This window comes from Coptis chinensis, chromosome 3, assembly GCF_015680905.1.
Source record: "Coptis chinensis isolate HL-2020 chromosome 3, ASM1568090v1, whole genome shotgun sequence".
Classification (NCBI taxonomy): domain Eukaryota; kingdom Viridiplantae; phylum Streptophyta; class Magnoliopsida; order Ranunculales; family Ranunculaceae; genus Coptis; species Coptis chinensis.
The window spans coordinates 110,673,783-110,694,617 of NC_141458.1; the positions used below are offsets into that span (position 1 = coordinate 110,673,783).

The 20,835-nt window shown below is 40.2% G+C and overlaps 2 pseudogenes across 1 annotated transcript; both read right to left on the minus strand.

The window, feature by feature from the left end:
* Window positions 1–971: 971 nt before the first annotated feature.
* On the minus strand, window positions 972–7,702 carry LOC147512940 (cationic amino acid transporter 3, mitochondrial-like; annotated as a pseudogene).
* LOC147512941 (BTB/POZ and MATH domain-containing protein 5-like) lies at window positions 7,673–20,587 on the minus strand (annotated as a pseudogene). The gene is made up of 7 exons (XR_015216105.1): window positions 20,453–20,587; window positions 19,881–20,367; window positions 12,537–12,549; window positions 11,510–11,894; window positions 10,531–10,876; window positions 10,111–10,393; window positions 7,673–8,207 (listed from the first exon to the last, which is right to left on the minus strand). The product of XR_015216105.1 is annotated as a BTB/POZ and MATH domain-containing protein 5-like (transcript).
* Window positions 20,588–20,835: the final 248 nt, after the last annotated feature.

The following is a 20,835-nucleotide window of genomic DNA, read 5'->3' on the forward strand; positions in this document are numbered from 1 at the left end:
TACTCTCTGCATGTGGAGGCAAAAACTCCTCCTACCCAAATGCTTAGAGATGATGATCTAGAAGAATAATAAGTGCAAAATACTTCAAAGGTTTTCATTCTTTTCACTTATCCCGCTCAAGAGTCCGAACCCTCATGACTTTTTGTATGCTTGATCCGGGGAGTGGTAATTGTTGAATATTCTTCTTAGTTCAACCTTTCTATTTTGGTCATCCCATTCGTGTAGGTTGTTGCATTGATGTGTAGGGATATCTTTTCTAATAAATCTGAGTTCACGCCCTTTTTCTTTAGACATGTGAGAAATGTTTTTTAGTTGATGTAGGTGGGAATTGGCTTATACATCATGATGTATTGACTTCTGATTATCATCTTGAAAACTTAGTTGAGTTTCTTAAGTACATGCAATTCTATATTATTTTTGATGGACATGTACCCTTACTCACTTAGTTTTGTTTAAATTTTACTTATGCAAAGCATCAAGGATTGATATTCATAAGCCATCTACTTGGGTTGTAAAAAAGTGTTATTAAAATCACTAAGAAAAATACTTGATTCGGACTTGAAACAGGGTTGAGTGCGAAAAAATGCTAATTACAATGTCTTACCTTATCCAATTTAAGTTTCATATGTTTGTGTTTTTCTTGCAAGTTTATTTATCTCAATATAATGATATATCGTAATAATATTGGCATGCATAGTACCCTAAAAAAGTTTTGCCCATTATTTGTTGTACCCTTGCCGATTGGCTTTTGGAACTTTTCAAAGTGTTAGCCTGATAGCTTTGTTGGTGTATTAGATGTCTTGGATATTATTCAAATGCTAACCAGCGGAAGAGCGGAAACTAAAATCATAAAATAAAAATAAATAAACAAACTTCGTTATCAATAAAATTTTCACTTAAAAATAGAAGTAGGAGGTGATTGGTTAGATTTCTGACAAAATCATAATAACCAAGTGAGAAAGTACTTTTAGTTAGCCTCGAAGATCTAAATCTAACAAAATCTTTAGAAAACAGCATGTAGGTTGATATGAGAGGCGTTTTGCTAAAATCCCCATCTTTACTTTTATCTAGTAATTAGAGTGTGTTCATTAAGAACAAAGATAGAAAACCATTTGAATGAACAAGCAGTTTATCTTCTAAGAACTCACAGCTCATTAACAAACCTTGTAAACAATGACATGAAACATCTAGAAGTTAGCATGTTAAAAATATGTTACCTGTGGAAGAAGTGAACCCATTAAGGTTGAGCAAAGTGCAGTGACTGCTCCAGCTGTAATAATGTACCTTCAATGAGAACAGTTACAAAATGAACACACAAAATCAGTATAACAAAATTACCCAAGCTTGAACCTAAGACTGAAATTTGCATAGTTAAGAACTTCGCTGCCCACTGCATCCCATGGCTGGAAAATGCAGAGGAAATGGGGTGTCAGGATCCATTGCATAGTAAGGTACAAGCCCAACAATAACAACAGAAACCAGCATGTACAAAGCAGCATATAAACACAGCAACCCCAATACCAATTGGCAAATCGCGATGAGGATTCTTCACCTTCAATGAATAATAACAGCTTAGAATAAACATAACATAAAATTCCACAATCTCTGAAGAGATATCGGCGTAATGGAGGTGGTAACAAAAGAAACTTACTACCTTCAAACTATATTAAACCACGTAAGGAACTTTACATTGAATTTCCAACAGAAATTTAGCAAGTACAGATCAAAACAAAGAAGAAACATTATATATTTATATGTCTATAAAGCTTTCATGGATACAGTGTCAATAGTTTTTCATGGATAAAGTTTTCACTGGTTGTCAAACTTACCAATATGTGAGAATTATGAGGAAGTCTGTTTCCTATACTAGTATTAAACAAGGAACTCTTAACATAATTGTTATCTCATTTTTTTAATAAGGGGATTTTACAAACAAAGGATGGGGATAACAATGCTGACACTTGCATAAGAGTATTCACGACTGTTACAATTGTTGCATAGAAGCTCAGATTTAATATCTACAATAGATGAATTTACTATTTCAAAAGAAAAAGAGTGGTAGGCATTGCATTATCGAGAGTACAGTGTAGCAAATGGACCTGCATCCAACACTCACTGACTTCACCCATTTAGATGAAAAGCCATGGAACCACATATAAGCATACAATTAGTTTCCACACAGAATGATATTAAAGACCAAAGAGCCACATCTACCTCTGCGGCAGTGCTGGCAAACTACATCGAAACCAATATATGCAAAGAAGACTGTTGCAGACCCAGCAAGCATTCCGTTAAGCCCCAAAGGAAAATACCTATGAAATCAAGAAGAAATGAACTACACTTCAAAGCTTAATATACACACTACTTTTTCCCCGGAAATTGATAATAAAGAACTTCCCCTTACCCACTAGGAAGTTCATATCCAACCCATCCGCCTTAAAACCAAGATATACCAGCTATTATAACAAAAGCCATGACACAGACATTTGCAATCATGACAATGGCTTGTACAAAGGAGCTCTGCAAAAATAGCAGTTGATGGAACTTTTAGAAAAACCAAGAAAACTAGACTGCAATAGAAAGAAAAAAGTGCAGCCAAAATAAAACCTCTTTTGATCCCAACACACAACAGTCCAGTCACTATAAGAACAAGAAGAGCTGCACATGGATCAACCACCACATCAAGCAAGGGTATGTCTACACGGCCTAAGAAAAAGGGAGACCATCCTTGCCTCCAAAAACAATGCCTGTGAAAATTGTGGACATATTCATCACTGTTGAGGAACATAATTTACGATTTTTAAATGTACAGCATTTTTTTAAGGAGCTGCTGAGACAAAAATCGTAACATTCTTTGTACAAAGTTGAACAATATAACCTGTACCTAGCAACTAATTGCAACAACGTAACATTCTTTGGAGATGGACTTGAAATTCAAAATCTTCACATTACAGTTTCTTCTTAGCTAGGAGTCCAAATCTTCTTACCGTTGTTTCTTTTTGTTTGTCCAAATAATTTAGTCACATATTGTGCTATCTCATGAAAAATTGCATCTATTATACATATTTCCAAGTCTTGTAGTAGACTAGTAGCTACAAATAAGCTTGTCTACGCCTGAGAACTTGTCATCCAAAGGTATAGTGTCATATACAGCCACATATAAGTAATATAGAATCCAAATACATTTTCATGCAACAACTTATTATTTTCAATTTTAGTTATAAAGCCACTCATCGTGCTCCACATGGATAGAAGTGGATTTGCATCTAGCAATTCTGAAGTTAAATGTTGTTATCACTCTTAAATAAATGTGAATCAAACATCTGATTATGATATTTCTGGTTTTTACTTTCTTAGTTTCATACAGCCTATTTTATGTTGCAGTAACTTTTTCCACATTTTGTTACTTTTCCCCTCATTCTCTCTGAGTTTTATTCTCCCATTTTGAGATCCGTTACATAAATTTGTTTAACATGCCAAGCTTGGTCAGCACCAGTGGACTATGAAACAATACTGACATACAATTAACAAGAATATCTAAACGACATCAGAAAAAATAGCAGGGGAAATAATAACTTAATCAAATCCTCAAGAACAACACAAGTGGTTAGGAGGGAAACAATTTGAGATGGAGGATACCAGATTTGGTGATATGCCCCGAAAGCAACTGCAGAACCACCTATTGTGTATTCAAGAACAAGAGCCCAACCAATCAGCCATGCAACACTAAAATCAATACCAAAACTAAATTAGTTGCCGTAAGTAATCAGTCTTCTATAATGGCACTAAACTCGCAAATATTTGGTTTCCCAACAATGTGCACTACACTTTTAGAAAAAGAGAGGGGATGTCGCAAAAATCTGAGAAGCATACATACCCTTCTCCAACACAAATGTATGAGTAATGATAGGCACTGCCAGCAGATGGGCATCGACTTGCAAGCTCTGCATAGCAAAATGCTGAAAGAGCAGCGGCAATCCCAGCTATTAGAAAGAAACCGTAAGGGCAGGTCCCGAATGCTCTCTAGCAACCGTTCCAACAAGAACATAAACTCCAGCTCCAACGGTAGATCCAACACCTGATTAGAGGAATCACAAACGTAACTGTAAATGCATTGATAGGATTACCGACTGTCTACTTTTCACTTGGGTCTGTTTGTCTTGCTCATTTGCCTTCATTTTCCTTTCTGCTATTGTTTCCTTAACTCAAATGTGTGCTTAATATTATTCGTATGAGAAAATTTACTACTTCAATTTATGCACCATCCAACGGTATATATTGTAATTCATATTTAATGCAAAAAAAAACTGAAAATCACAGTATCTACTACTGCTACTCTCTATTCACCTTGAAAAGAGGGAAACAAAGCACAAGAACAAAAAGATTAAAAAAATTAAAAAAAAAAGAAAAGCATTATTACCAATAGCAATGAGCTGAAGAACAGAAAGTTCCTTAGCTAATTCTTGATGATTACTTGTCCTTACATTATGAGCTGAATCAACATGTTTTCCCTTAACAAACTTGTGATTCCCCATGAAGAACTGCCAAAAACCTTTTTGCATTAACCTCACAACCCATTAAAACTTCCTTTCTTCTTCCCTTTCACAAAATAATCAAATAAATCATAACCACTTCCTCAATTCCTCAAAAGATTCAATCTTTCTTCTTGGGAGTGAGCAGAGTATTTATTCAGTCTACTTTTCCAGCATTTGTATGTTTATCTTTTTCTTGGCAAGTCTATTTTTGTCCCTTTCAGCTCTCATTTATTATTTTACCAAAAACTGCAAATTTATGATTGCCAATTTATTTACAAAACAGAATCAAATGGTGTAAATGTTTTGCTTAAATAAGACCATCAATGGAAATTAATGTAATCAGAGATTAATATTTCGCGCAAATGTCGGCATTCTGGTATTTGCTGAAGTTTTAGACAATTTTGGTTTTGGCATCACAATCTCTTTGGAGTTACTCGAACAAATGCCAAAAGGTTATCGATAGTGACGTGATGACAGCCGCCTAACTCATTTTTTGTTTTTAGGGAATAGGGAGGGATATATGATGGAGTCCTTCTAACCCCGAGGATATCCTCGTAGTGACCAGATCCGAGATCGTTGGATGTGTGATCTTAACGGTCCTAAAATAAAACAAACTGAAACGAAACGGTTTCAGAACGCTCATTACTATGAAGATATACCAAGTAGCCCAGCCTATAGATTTTATATAAAACAGAGACTAGCGGTGCAACTTGTTGAGCGCTTATGACTAGAAATCTAAAATAGAAAATAATTGTGTAGCACGTCACAGTACCAAAAATACTAGTGCCAAAATTTAAGTCTAGTAGATTTTGTGTTCACATTTGCACTTTTAGTATCAAAAATGCAAATCCTAACGAATTTTTTTCCTGAGTCAAGACTGATCAGTTTTGTGTGAATGTGTCATATATGATTATATCATATGCTTCAGAATTTTCTTGATGCAACAGCAGACACCATGCTGTGAGATTAATTAAAGGTTGTTTTTCTGCGAAGAATCTATTAACTACATAAACCATGCTCCTAGTAAACACTTCATCCTCACATAGTCACATTGTATTGTGTAATAAACAATGTCTTTTTAACACTTTGAGTAGACTCGTGTTCCTGAAAACGTGAAAATTTTGGTATGTGGAGTATATGAGATTGAGAAGATCTGACAAAATCAACACATCTTATCCCATTTGATCTTATGTGTTTGTTGCTGGATGTTAAACGAGGGTATGGTCTGAAAACAGCTTTGTGGAATGCATGCAAAAAGATCCAATCAAAGAGAGCGTGACGATGACAGCCAAGGTGGATGGTTCCACAGCCACAAGCCCACAAACCCTACATGCATCACATTTTCACATCTCCACAGTTGATTTTTAAAATAGTTTTTCCCTTTCAAGATCTCATAAAGTAATTTTAAAATGTGTATCATATCGTACATTCGTATCCATATCGTTGGGGACCCTTTTGTGGGGAACTTTTATATTGTTAGGGATTTGGGATATATCTTGGACCAGTTCACTAAGAAATTAGGACAGCGTAGGTCATACTCATACAATAACCCTAAATATACAGGCATACAGCCAGTCAGCTATATTCTACTGCCCAAGGATTATCTGCATAGAAAAATTATGTTGTTACCTAGGCGTTTTTGCTTGCATTTGCTTTGTCAACCCAATGCGTGAACTCTTAGAGTATCTTTAGGTGAGACTATCCTAACATCAAACACTAAATTTTAAATAATTTGGTGTTTTTTAAATCTTTAAGAGACACATGTTGATGAAAAACACTAAAAAACATTAAAACAAACACGCGTTTGTTTTGGTGCTTGTATCAAATATCTCCTCAAAGGTTTTTGGAACATCGCATGGGCTTGGAAACGCAGAGTGGGGAACCTCACGCGATTTTTACTTAAAACTGCGCGACAGATTTGGAAATAGAAAAGAAAAAGTTGATGTCGCACATCGTGCGCGTTTGAAAAACCACGCGTGGACTTCGGGCTTTAAGATGGACTTCAAGAGTGGCGGTTTAGGTGAAAGCCGTGACATTATATGGCGCAATTTTATCTAAAACCGCGTCATTTGATGGCTAATATTTAATATTTCTCCTGGTTGGTTGGTGTTTTTTAATTTGGTGTTTGGTTTGGTTTAAAATTTTGGTATTTTCTTAGTTTCTCTCCTAAATATGCTCTTAGAGTGGATCTAACTATCTAACTCGAAAGGTAGCCAGGAGTGCTAATTCGACCGGGTCTGGGACCCGAGTTTAGAGACTAGGGTCTTCGTTTAGTATCATCCTGCAGTCATTTGCATTAGCACAGACAGCAGACCCATCCAATCCGAACTTGCCCAACATATTAAGTAATGTAAAAACACGGGTAACCGAGCAAGGGACATGTAAACGCATTAAGGTAGTGGGGATTAGGTGTCATTTACTTTCCACCGATGTAGCGTTATTGTTTTATAATATAAGCATTTACCTTGCTAAGCCTACTTTTAGAGTTCAACACACTGACACAAAGTAGACACTTGGATCAAAGCATATAATAGTGTCGTAAAACTGTAAAATTTGAGATAGCAGTGGCTGGACAAGATATGCCGAGAAATAAAGTGTCAAAAGTATTAAGAAAAATTAAATAAAATGGCACTTCGTAACATGGAGTATGGAGTAGAGCAGAATTGAATCAGCCATATGAACGTTAAGAGTCTTACAGATAACCTCAGCACAGTGTTTCTTTTTTCTTAAATAACCTTTCAGTAGGTCCTGTTTACTCACCTAACACACCCCATATCGATCACCGAAATATTTGGATAATGTTATCAAAAAATAAAGCAGGCAAGAAGGTAGCCCAATGTGCATTACCTAAATGCGACTTGAATGTCCACAATACCTTGTTGCTGATATCGTCTGATTCATACAACTAAGTACACCAAAGACAACATGGCAGACACTGTACAGTAACAGCAGTCTGAACCAGCAGATAGCTAAAGTAGAGTTGAACCTCATCTAAACGGCCACAATTACAACCAGAATGTTCATAAGCTATGAACTACATCATAAAATTCCAAATCGTGAGCAAACTCTTCACTTTTTTAAGAACTAAAAACTCTTAATGTGTTTTTCTTTGAATTGTGGCATCTTACAAAATAAAATAGTTTAAGTACCCAATCAGTAAAATCCATAACTGTTTCTGTTCAAATTTAACTTGCCTGCAAGCACTGTAAATAAAGTGGGAAGGACGCTTGTTCAGTGGAAAGACACACGCCTCTCAGTTAACACAGGAATTGTTAGTTTTCTCTGAAAAGTCAGCCTGCTACTAAGGACCTATAGTAAAAGATCCATTTCATTGCCATCACACCACATCAGCACGAAGCAAAGATTGATGCTACAGTGGCAATGTTTGATTTTCCAATCCCTTGCTTTTTCTCTTATTTTTCCTTTGAACACTCAATCAATGATATTGTACAGATACAAGCACCCAGAACTTTCACTTCTCCCAGTATCAGGTCCGTTGCCTTACCCTCCTGCCATTTGTATCACCATCTGAAAGCTGTGCCCACATCGCTTGGCTCTTTCCACCTCCACTGCTACATTCCTCCTCACATCCTGCCACCGCCTTCCAAGTTCCGACTGCAGTGATGGGCAATTTTTTTTTAAGATACTTTAATCCATTTGATCGCATAACGGCTGCATTAAAACATAACAGGACCATGAAAAAACATATAATTAAGCACAGTAAAACAATAGCCATAGAATAAATAGAAACCTTAGCCTCCACTCGCCCCGAATAATCAATTACTTGGGGTGTTCCTGAAGAATGAAAAACTTCATAAACATAACATGCAGCAGTTGCTAAATCACGATTCTGGAAATCAGTTTCAAACTCAAGCATTAAAACGATTTTCATTAATTAACATGTTAGCAAGATTACAACCTGTCCGCATGTTCAATGAAGTAAAATGTTATAGAAGCATATATTATAGAAGAAGATTGTTGATACACTTAGCTATGATCTAATATACATAAATTATTAGTAAGAAGTCTATAATCCTGTCATGGCGAACCATCAATAACGGATACGCTTGATCTCTTTCAAGCCAACTACATTAAAGATGAACAATCAATCGATCGCTAAAAAGTACCAAGCCGAGGACGATTAATTCACTTAGGCAAACATAAATATGGTATATTTGCACAACCATCAATACGCTTTGGTACAAGGAAAAGCACAAGCAAACAAGGTTTCACTTAAGCAAAAGTTGGCCTGTGATTGGTGTAACGCTAATTTAGTACACGATCTGGTAAAAATAAAACCTCAAAAAAAAGTGTCTAGGATTTGTCTATCAATCATGATAGGCGACTTCCAAGACTAGAAACTTTATCCAATCAATGATTATCTAATGAGAATCACATGTTATACCAGGGGAGGAGAATCATGTGTTATGCCAATGAGATGGCCAATCCTGAACTCATCAAAAGCCCTAACTATCGCCACAATCAGTCATATATGCTTCATAATAATATTTTTCATCAAGTGTAGGATCAGCGATAATATGAAAATCCAAATATTAGTTCTCGAGAAGACTACCTCAAATGTGTTGATTGTTCCTAAACATCCATAATTTCTTGTTGGACAACAGCTATTCAGTTAAATGCGTAGGATAACTAGGTGCTGAGATGCTCTGAGGGTAGGGCAATGGGTTGAGTGGGACTTAGACAATACTAGGCACGCGTATGAGCTAGGCACTTGGGTTGAGCCTAGGCAAGCCTTTGACTGCATAAGTTGACAGACATTGGACTGAAGAAGCTGCCAATACCATATTCTATTCCTTTCTCTTAGTAAATTACTAATATTTACCGTGCCTCCATGACCTCACAATTTTTACCAGGCAAACAAAACTCTAACACAGGCTTCTGCTGCCAAGACTACTCACTTTTCATAACTCCCGGTAACCTCGAAACCAAATTGCTTAAGGATATGAAAGAGACATAACCAATACAGCCTAACTTACGCTTTCACCATGTTAAGGTTCAAGGTCAGTCCACACATTATGGGCTTTATGCTCCTTCAAATCCCTTGAGGAACCAACATCGTCCGCAGTATAGTAGCTAGTAGATTGCTTACTTTTAGACCAACAGAAAAAATATATGTGATTACTAGTTACTATACAACCACATGACGACAGAGTACTTGCATCAATTAGGAATTTAAGACGGTAAATCCTCCCTTGAATAATTTCTGGGACATTAAGAAAACTCCTCAACAGCCAGAACACTTGAAAAAACTGCACCATTACAGTACAGATATGAAGCTCAAGTTGCATAATACGAAACTAATTTTAACATATCAAATAAAATTAGATAATAAAGTTGGCAGATAAACTTTTGTATTGTACCTAAAGCGCATTTATGCAGTGTATACTAGTTACGAACTGATCATGGGGGTGGAACTGTCCACTTCCACAAAGTGAGAACTCATACTCAACGACAACCAAGATTTAGCTGACTAAAACTTTACTTACAAAATTTAGTTACCACCGCACATTCACAAATAATAGCATTGCCAGTGAGTAAAGAATGAGAAGTATACCTCCAAGGTTTTCAGCAGCAAATTTCAGGCAAACAGATTTTAATTCCATGGCATGATGACGGTCGGCCAAGGCAAGCGTTTTTGCCACAGAATTCACTGAGATATCCTTGCAGAGATAAGATTCACACATCAGTCTTAGTCTATCCAAACCATACTTATCAGCTGCGGCTAATAGGCTTTGCAGCTAACGTGTCAGATGTGGAGGATGCAGAGGATGAACTCGAAGCAACCAGCCTCGAATCTTCCATTAAGGAATCTCTGTATATGAAATGCAGCATGGCCTACAAATCACACAAGAAGTTTATATTTAGCAAGTTGAAACAACTAACAACAATGCCTTGGCTCCCCACTAATTTCACACAAATGCTGCACACTGTTGTTCTAACAACGATACTGAGTGAAGAATAATAAAGTTCTACCTTAAAACCTTAGGTTCTAGATCCGTGACAACAACTTCATTCTTATCTTCATCCATCCCATCAAAAAATTCGGATCGAAAAAACAGGAGATCTAGCAGCTAATACCAACTTATGAGCATGAAATTTCTGCCCAGCCACATCAAAGACGACATCTGAACCTTCCTGATTTTCCAATAGCATACCAAAATGGTTTCCAATATCTGAATCAGGAACATGCACTGAGTGTAACCGAGAGCAATCAATTGTAGAAACCACAACTCCAACCAGTGCAATTAATTCTCAAACAATCATCTTTGAGAAAATCCGAAGATTCAAGCATAGCACGTCTGAAAAAGCGCTTGTACCCCCTAAATAATAAGATCATTCAACAAATTACATAAGGTTATTGATACATAAAAACGTAAAAAACACACAAGTTTATACATAAATCATAACAATTAACACATTTGAAATTGTTCCATCAATGGATATACAACTAAGTGCAAAAATCCAAACCATTTACCGCCAATAGTTCACAACATGAATTTTCATAATGAGTGAGCAAAAAATTAACAGAGAGTGAGACAATTTCATGTGTAACACGTCTGAAAAAGTGCTTGTATCCTATAATAAGAAGGCATTTAAACAACTTAATCCCAATTGTACAAATTACGTAAAACATAAATACAAATCAAAATTAAGCATAAATGATATAAATGAACACGTTTCAAATATAGTAAGCATTATTGTACATAACAAGCGGAAATATCCTAATAATACTAATTCCAAAAAATGTAAATACAACACAAATATATTGATAAATCATACAATTAACAAATTTCAAATACTTCCCACGACACTCAAACACCAAAGCAACATAACAAGCATTATTGGACATACAGTTACACAACAACATCCTATTAGTACTAATTACACAAACTTATACATAAATCATAACAATTAACACATCCAAATAATTCCAATGCCAATTAAAACCATACCACATGCTCCCGCGATATTTCAAAGTATAAGGCCCGCTTTCCAACGAGCGATCAAAATGACTATGAACTTTATGTTTCCCTTTCCCACTCTGATCAACAAGTGTTAACTCAAAAAGAGCTCTCACATCTGTTCCTTCACTAGCTAATGCAATAAAACCGATACATATGTCGAATTATCTTCTGGATTTTACCATCTGGGTAGAAATAAATTGCCCATTGATATCCACCCACTGTAAAATTCTCACTTGCTATATGTTTCCCAATTCCCATCCCTTTAGCTAACGAATATCCTTGAATCACAAACTTATGTGATCCATTTACTGTTTCTGTTACTGATCTTGAACTTGTCGGTGAAATTAACCCGTTTTTTCCAAAAATCTGATTTCTGGCATTGTTCAATTGATAAAGTTTGTAACTTTCATGAAATTTGAATGAAATTCCAGCTAATTCGAGTGAATTGGTGAATTGTTGGGAGAATTGAAGAAATTGGGTGTTAATTTGGGGAATTAGGGTTTTGCATTTAATTTGGGGAGAGAGATATGAGGAATGGGCTAAAATGATGAAGCTGCGTAATACACACACTTAATAGATCGAAGAGGATGGTCTGCTTTTTTAATACACTTTTATATATATATAGTAATAACCGTATTATTTGTGAACGAAAATTTATGTCCGTTGATTTAGTGGTTTTTTGTTTGACTGTTTCTTGACCGTTGGATTGATTAAGTTGTGTTTTTATTTTCTGTTTGTTCGAATTTGTGATCCCGCCTAACTGATGTTTTGATTGCGTGATCCCGTATTAGGATTTCTATGGTCCTTCTTTATGGTTGGTAGTTTATAGTTTGGTACAACTACAAAATAGAGCTATATGCCTATATTTCGACGATGAGATATTGATTGGAGCTATATTTCAAGGCATGTATCATTGAATTGGAGTTTTGGTTTTTTCTCAGTGAACGCTGTAATGCAGTATAGACATAAATGTGAACGTGTTGCTATGATTGACACGTAAATGATTAATACTCACCTTGTCTCCTTACCTGATTGACACGTAAATGAATGTGAATGAAGTGTAGTACTGTCCGCAGCATTTTGAAGTACAACTTTGAATTTTACTGAACATTTAATTTTTTGGTGGGGCTATCACTTACACCTTATGAAATACTCTGAGTAATTGCATGTCAAACGACACGATGCTGCTTCAAATTAATCTTTTGTTTTCTTGAACTGCAGCAACTTCCAATCCCTGTCAGGCTGCAGCAGCATTGTTTGTCAGACGAAGCAACACATGCATCGAGACATCGAGTCTAGAAGATTCAGTTTATGGCTGTGTAAAGATTATAGACCAGTTACGACAGCAGATGAGTATACTACAACATAAACTAGCAAAAACACAAGGTGATATTGCATTTTACAGAGCTAAACAAGCTCAACATTCTCAAGAAGTGCAAAATGAGTAAGGATAGTGTAGAGGCCATATTCTTGACATAGAAGGTTATAGGTGGTAAGGTAAGCGTAAGTAAGTTAAGATGGAGGAGACCTCGATGTTGTTGATTAGGTCCGCGGAATGCCAACCGCTGGGAACTGCTAAAAACTACCGCGACAGGTGGGAGGACCGAGGATGCAGGATCAAGGAGGGATCAACGAAGGATAAGAGGCAGTTGAGAAGAGCGGAACTCCAACCGCTTTCAAACCGCCTTGGATGTGGAGAGGGACCGAGGAGGACGGATGGAGGAGAGATGAATGAGCGGACATGAGGCAGTTGAGAGGAGGGGAGAATGATAAAAGGGGAGAAGAGGAGAAAAGAAAAAGATTTTATTGGTGAGAGAACACATTTTATTAGAGAGAACACATTGAATTAGAGACACATTTTATTTGATAACACATTTGGCGCCGTCTGTGGGGACCGAGTGAAAATGGCCACCATAGCGAAAAGAGCGGTAGGGAGACCTAGAAAAGAAGCAGTTCGAGAGGCAGAAGAAGAAGAAGCGAGCGCAGAGATAGAAGGAGTGGGGGAAGAAGAGACATCTGAGGTGGCGGCGGATACCACCAGACTATTGCAAGAGGAGATAGTCAGGTTACGCAATGAGAATGACGGTCTGAGAAAAGAAAAGGAGGCCACCCAGGTGGAAACAGAGCGGAGGGAATCTACAAGATAGTGGAATGGAGGGAGAGAATGAAGAATTTCCATCCATAGGGGAGGAACAAATAAATGGCATCACGATGGAGGTGGTGCAGCGATGATTGAGAAAGATAGGAAGCAAAAACAGAGGGGTGGAGAAAGTGAACCAGAGCGCAAATGCAGAAAAGAGGTGGCGAAGTCTCAATAAGAACCCACCCGCAGATTTGGTATGGAATTCGGCGCCAAAGAGGTTCAAATGCAAACCCATGTTTGAAAGATATGATGGGAAAGGAGACCATGGATCATCTACATCACTTCCGTAACGATGCCGTTATGGCGGGGGAAAGCAACTATGATGGACTCCGATGCATGATGTTCCCGCCAGCCTTTAAGGGGGGAGCATCGACCGTATTACGCGTCGAGGAGCATCAATAGGTTTGAAGAATTAGAGCGGCAGCTTTGTCGATCATTTCATACATCGGCGGGAGAGTGGTAGATATCGCGCCCTATTCAATGTCAAGCAAAGGTCACGAATCGTTAAAGGGAGTTTTGTGTAGGTTCAAGGAAGAGATGCCGAGGGTGGAAAATTTGAAAACATACGCCAGTAATAGCATTCCAAAGATGGTTTGAGACGAGGAACTAGAGTCCACGAGTCGGTGTCCAAGATTGAAATCACCACGTTACACGCTCCAGATCCGGGTGGAGAAGTACATAACGATATGAGGACATAATGCGAGGAACGCAAAGGAAACGAGAGAGGAGATCGGGAAGGCGATACAGCAAAGGGACAAGGATGACCGGAGGGTAAGAGCAAAGAGAGAAGAAAGGGATAAGATATCATACAAAGGGTCGAATCAAGCGGACCGAGAGGACCGGGATCGGGTAGGAGGGACGCTCGAAAGGAAGCCGTGCTCGCTGAATAAAGCAAACTCCCCTAACAGACATCTTTAGAGGAGATCTTACAACCGATTAAGGCTCCAAGTACTATGAAGGTCCGCTAAACACACCAGAGAAATAGAGGAAGCCATTCTCCTACATCATCGGATCTAGAACCACGCAAACCAATGAATGTTATGCCTTGAAGTGGTTGGTGGAGAGGATGATTGAAAAGGGAATGCTTAGAGAATTTATCACTAAGGGGCTTAAGCTGAAAGATTGTCGGCACCGGCTAGAATTTTAGGAACTATCAACATTATTTTTAGCGGGAAACACTTGGGAGAAATGTACACCGCGATAAGATCAAAAGATAGAAAGTTCGCGACGGTCCCAATGAAGTGGTGAGCATGCCGCGGTTGGTTAGTGGAACCGCTGGAAGGGAGAGGAAACCATAACGCTCACTCCAAAGGACACTGAGTCGAAAGAATTTCACCACATGAGGATGCATTGGTAATCACCATTGCAATGGGAAATTATTTGGTAAAGAGGGTTTTGATAGATCGCGGAAGTTCGGGTGGATCTGGCATTTAAAGGAGCCGTGGAAGAAATGAATATTGATAGAGACCAGATGAAAGCGCCCTTGAACCAATTTGTTTGGATTCAACGGTAGTATGACCGAACCGCGGGCTTAACTAGTATTACCAAGAATCGCCGGGTCCGGACGAATCGTATTCACAAGGTTCATGGTGGTGGACACTAACTCCCAAGATAATGCAATCCTAGGGAGACGATTGATTCATGAAATGAGGGCAATTCCATCGACCTATTATCGTAATCCGCTTCCCCAAAATGGAGGTATGCATTATGAAATAAAAGGAGATCAAGTAGCCGCCGAGAATATTCAACAACAGTGACGATAAGAAATATGGTCCGGCATGAAAGGAGATTGCGAGCGAGCCGAGGCGCATAGCAATTACAGGTTGCGACTTTGACGGTAATATAATGAGCCACCACTTGGTCCGAAAACCTTAGATGAGATTGAGATAGTGAACACAGGGGCGGAGACGAGGAGAAATTTACTTGGGTGGGTTCGGAATTGCCAAATGAATGGAAGAGTAAGCTAGTACGCTTTGGCGAGAGAATAAAGATATATTTGCTTTGGCAATAGAAGATATTACGGGGTTAGATCAGGAGTTTGCATGTCATCGCTTGCATATGAATGAAAATGCGAAGCCAGTAAGACAAAAGATGAGAAGCGTGAGGTCGGCGCGGAGGGTATCTGCGAAAAGGTGACCGGTGAAGGGGCGGATAATTAAGGAGATTGAGTTCACGGAATGGTTGTCAAATGTAGTCGCGGTTCCAAAGAAGAATGGCAAGGTTAGGATGTGCGTGGATTTTACAGACGTAAACAAAGAATGTCCTAAAGATTGTTATCCAATGCCACGGGTGGATGAACCGGTGGACCGAACGACGGGGTTCAAATTATTTTCTTTATGGACGCTTCCATGGGATATAATCGTCGCGATGTAACGGACCAGATCGAAAAACAACCTTCGTGGGTGGAAGGTGGGACTTCATGTTATAACGAGAATGCCATTTTGATTAAAGAATGTTGGGGCCACGCTTGAGAGGTTAGGAGAAAAAATGTTTGAGGGCAAGATTCGAAAAGGGATGGAAATATATATTGACGACATGGTGGAAAAAAGAGCATGTCGAGCGAGAACACTTTAGAGGGTCTCCAAGAGACTTTCCTCATAATCGCAAGGAGGTACAAACCGAAGCTCAACCCGAGAAATGCACCTTTAGGGTAACTTCGGCAAATTCTTGGGATACATAGTAACCCATCGCGGAATAGAAGCTAACCCCAACAGATAAGGTCACCGATAGAGATGTCGCCCCTCAAAATGTAAAAAGAAGTAAAAGTTTGGTTGGAAGAGTCGCGGCATTGAACAGATTTATTTCAAAATCTTCGGATAAATGCCGACCGCTATATCGTTTGTTGAGAAAAACGCCGGATTTCCAAATGGACGGAGGAATGTGAAGGGCCTTTCAAGAATTAAAGAGTTATTTGGGAAAACACCTTTGTTATCGCGGCCGGCGGGGAAAAAGCTGTACTTGTATCTTGGAGTGTCAGAATATGCCGTGAGCTCAGTTCTAGTTCGGGTGGTGGAAAGAGTAGAAAAGCCAGTTTACTTCCAAAGTAAAACCATCTTTGACGCGGAAACCCGATCTGGCCAGAATTGAAAAGCACGCTTTGGCATTAATATTTTCAAACACCGGTCGGGCCTTTACTTCGAGTCACATCACATTCAGGTGGTAATAACTAATTTGCCATTAAAGCAAGCATTGAAGGCGGATAAATCGAGCGTAATCTTTGAAGTGGGCGGTGATGCTTGCGGTTGTTATGAGATCCAATATCAAATTGAACCGCTGAAAAGCGCGAAGCCATGGTCGACTTCCGGGCGAATTTCGGTAGAGGACCCAACATGGGGAGAAGAAATGGTCATGGAACCAAAGGGGAATTGAGTCAAGATCCATTGGATCCTTGGGATCCGCGAATGGGTGGAGAGTATTCCGCGGATGGATCCGCCACGGAACCACGGGAATGGAATTGAGTCGTCCGTTACGCTCGGTGAACAATAGGTTTTGAGTTGTCGATGAAATTGGGATTTGCGGCTTCAAACAATGAGTCTGAATATGAGGCGGTAATAGCAGGTTTGGATCTTGCAAAGGATTTGGGGGTGAGAGAATTGTCTATTTTCTCTGATTCAAACTTAGTAATTTGTCAGATGAATGGAGGATTTATGGCCCGTTGCCCAAGGATGGCGAGGTACTTGGAGGTCCTGCAACAGAGAGCAAGCAAGTTCGAGAAAATTAGCTTTGCACATCTAGGCCGTGGTGAAAATAGACACCCGACGCTTTGGCCTGGCGTATGTGGGCAAATCTTTGCGGGAGACGAGGGAGGGCGGACAATTGAGGTGAGAGTCCTAAGACGGACCATCATCGAAGAAAAGCGTTTGGCTTACAACCGAAAGCATGAGCGGGGGTGGATGATGCCCATTAAAACCTTCCGATGGGTGAGGAAATAGAAGACAAACAAGAGAGACGAAAGATGGAACAAACTAGTCGAAGATACACGTTGCTTTCGAAGGGAGTTGTATAAAAATTTCAACGGACCGATCTTTGAAATGCATAGGGCATGGCGGATATAAAAGAAATTATGGCTAAGATACACGAAAGGGATTGCGGCAGATCACTTTCGGCGCCGACAACCCGCGATTGATATCACAAAGGGTATTTTGGCCACATATGAAGAGAGAGACGCCACACAGTATGCCAAGAAATGTGAGAAGTGCCGTAGAGATTTGCGCCACTCATACATGCTCCCAGGGGAGCCGCTACATAACGTGTTCAGCCCGCGTGGCCATTACGCCATGTGGGGGTTGGACATTGTTAAGGCCCGCCCGCGCAAGCGCAAAAGACGATTTATGTTGGCAGCTACGGATTATTTTACCAAATGGGTAGAAGGAGTGGGCGTTGCGACAAGTGAAAGAAGACAATGTGAAGAAGTTTATATGGGAGAACATCATATGCGAGGTTCGGTTTGCCCGCATACGATCATCGCGGATAATGGAACACAGTTCACGGGGAAGAAAGGTCCGAGTTCCTTCCGGCATTTAAAAGGTGAAACAGGGTTCTCCGACCATATAATCCGTAAAGAAATGGGCAAAGCGAGTCTTTTAAACAACCCATAATGGATAATATAAAGAGAAAATTGGAGGCAATGAAAGGGGCATGGGCAGATGAACTGAACCATGTACTCTGGGCGTACCGTACAACACCGCGAACATCGACTATGGAATCACCGTTCGCAATGACTTACGGAGTAGAGGCAGTCATACCAATGGAGATGATAGTCTCCACCACCAGAACCAATGCCGTAGAAACGGGAAGGAATGAAAGAATATTAGCCAGTGATTTGAGTCTGATAGAAGAAAAAAGAGAAATTGCGCGCATACGATTGGAAGAATATCATCGGAGGTTACAGCGGCAATATGCCAAGAAAGTGAGGCCGCGCACATTCGAGGTGGGGATTTAGCTGTGCGGCGTTACACCAGCCACGAGAAAGGAAAATGAAGGAAAACTAGGGCCAACCGGAAGGACCCTATGTTGTGAGGGAAAAGGGTACATTCGGAACTTATCGATTGCAAACTTTAGTAGGGGAAAGGGTTGAGAAGCCGTGGAACATTAGAATGTTAAAGAAATTCCATGTATGAATCGAAGATTGTCAATTTTTTGTTACTTGTCATATATTAAAGTGCGTGCCGTCTATATGTCTTATGAATGAGAATAAAAGAATGAAGCGGCCTCAACAAAGCTTTAAACGCGACAACGATAGCAATGAGGGGATGAGCCCTTCGGGCAATCAGTAATCAAATCAAACCGGGGTTTGAGCCCCCACGGAAGGAAGAGCCCTTCCTGACAAGAGTCCAAATCAAAATGGGGGCAAAATGAGTTGCCCCCACAATCTCCTGGCACAGCCGCAAAGACGGTGAGTCAAATTCAAGATGGTGAGTCCAAATCAAACTGGGGGCCGAAGCTGCCCCCCCCGCAAGGCTTCACCGGCCGCCAAAGGCAGTGAGAAGAGCCCTTCCACGGACAATAGTCCAAATCAAACCGGGGGCAACCGAGTTGCCCCCAGGGCTCTCACAACCCGTTAAAAGTTAGAAGGAAGAGCCCTTCGCGGACAATAGTCCAATCAAATCGGGGCAAACCCGAGTTGCCCCAAAAGGCCTCCCGGCCGCCAAAGACAAAGGGGAAGAGCCCTTGTGATGACGGCAAATCAAAATCAAACCGGGGGCAACCGAGCTGCCCCCATTATCGGCTTCACAAAATACCAAAGAGGCGGCGGGGGATGAACCATCTGTGGATAGTAGTCCATATTATACATGGGGCAAACTGAGTTGCCCCACACGGCTTCACAGCCACACAACGACAAATAAAAGGAAAAGCAAGGAGATTAGACATGTTACATTTTTTAATGGACTTATGCCTTCATATCGAACAATTACGAAGAACAGAGTAACGGTCCAATACAAAAGAGCTTGAAAAAACCTGCTGGGCTCACCCAGAAACCAGGCTACATTCACATACACGACGTCAAAAGAGAAAAGTCCAAATTGTGTCAATGATAAAAAAACAAAATCATATCATGCAGATGATGGTCAAACGATGTTCATGTCTTCAGCGGCATATTCTCCCATTAGCTGGTTTTCACTTCTAGGTTGGCTGTCAACCCCATCCTTCTGGGAGGAAACTTCAGGCGCCTCCCCGACAAGTATAGGATCATCATCCTCGGCCATGGGGACGGACCGCTACTGTGGGTAGAAATGGGTTCTTGCTTGAGCATATCAGCCTCAGAGGGCACCATCGGCGGAAGATCAATGATTGGAGACGAAATAGCCGGAGGAGAGAGAGGCAAAAGGCGGCCAGCAGTAGTGAGCTCATCAAGTTGATGCTTTAGTGCACGATTGATCTTCTTCTCTGCTAGGACTCGAAAGCGGTCAGCGGCTTCCTGCAGCGCTTTGTCCACAGTAGCTTGAGTAGCCAGCTTGTCCGCCTCCCGTTGGCTTTCCAGTTTCGAAGAAACTCCAGCTACGTAGTCTTTATGCTGATCTTCGGCTTGCTGAAGTGCTTTATGCGATTTCACTGCCAAGATGCGCAGATCATCCCGGTCCTTTTCCAGTTGTGCATACTTCACTTTCCAGCCATCCTGACCATTAATCTCCTGCTTCATAATCTCCAAGGAGTCCAAAGTGCTAGTCAAAACGCGGACCACATGTCCAATGTCCAGGCTTAGCTAAAAAAAAAAATCTCTTAGTAAAGAGTGCTCATCCAGGGAATCGCCATGGGAAATACAGGAAGAGAACTTACCCTTTCCAAACCAGTATAGATAGACGTTTTGTGAGACGCCAAAGATCTAGAATCGCCATAGGCTTGATCCTTCGGAATATGGGAACCGAAGAAGAGAGAGGCTGCAACAGCTGGGTTGTCCAGTGCTGAATCTCGGATATTGACATCGCGATCCTTAACCTTGAATCGAGGTCGCCAGACTTCAACAGGTCCAGAGGGCAAGGAACCAGACGCGGTGGTTTCCTTCCCATGCCGACGCCCTGGAGCTATGGGCCGCGGCTTGGTAACATGAGAGACGAAGTTCCGGGATGTCGACTTGGCTTTCTTGGCGGACTTCTAGAAACGACTTCCGCGGAGTCATCACCGTCCGGAGTCGCTATCCCAAAGTTTGAGTTTGTGGCGCCATATCGGCCGC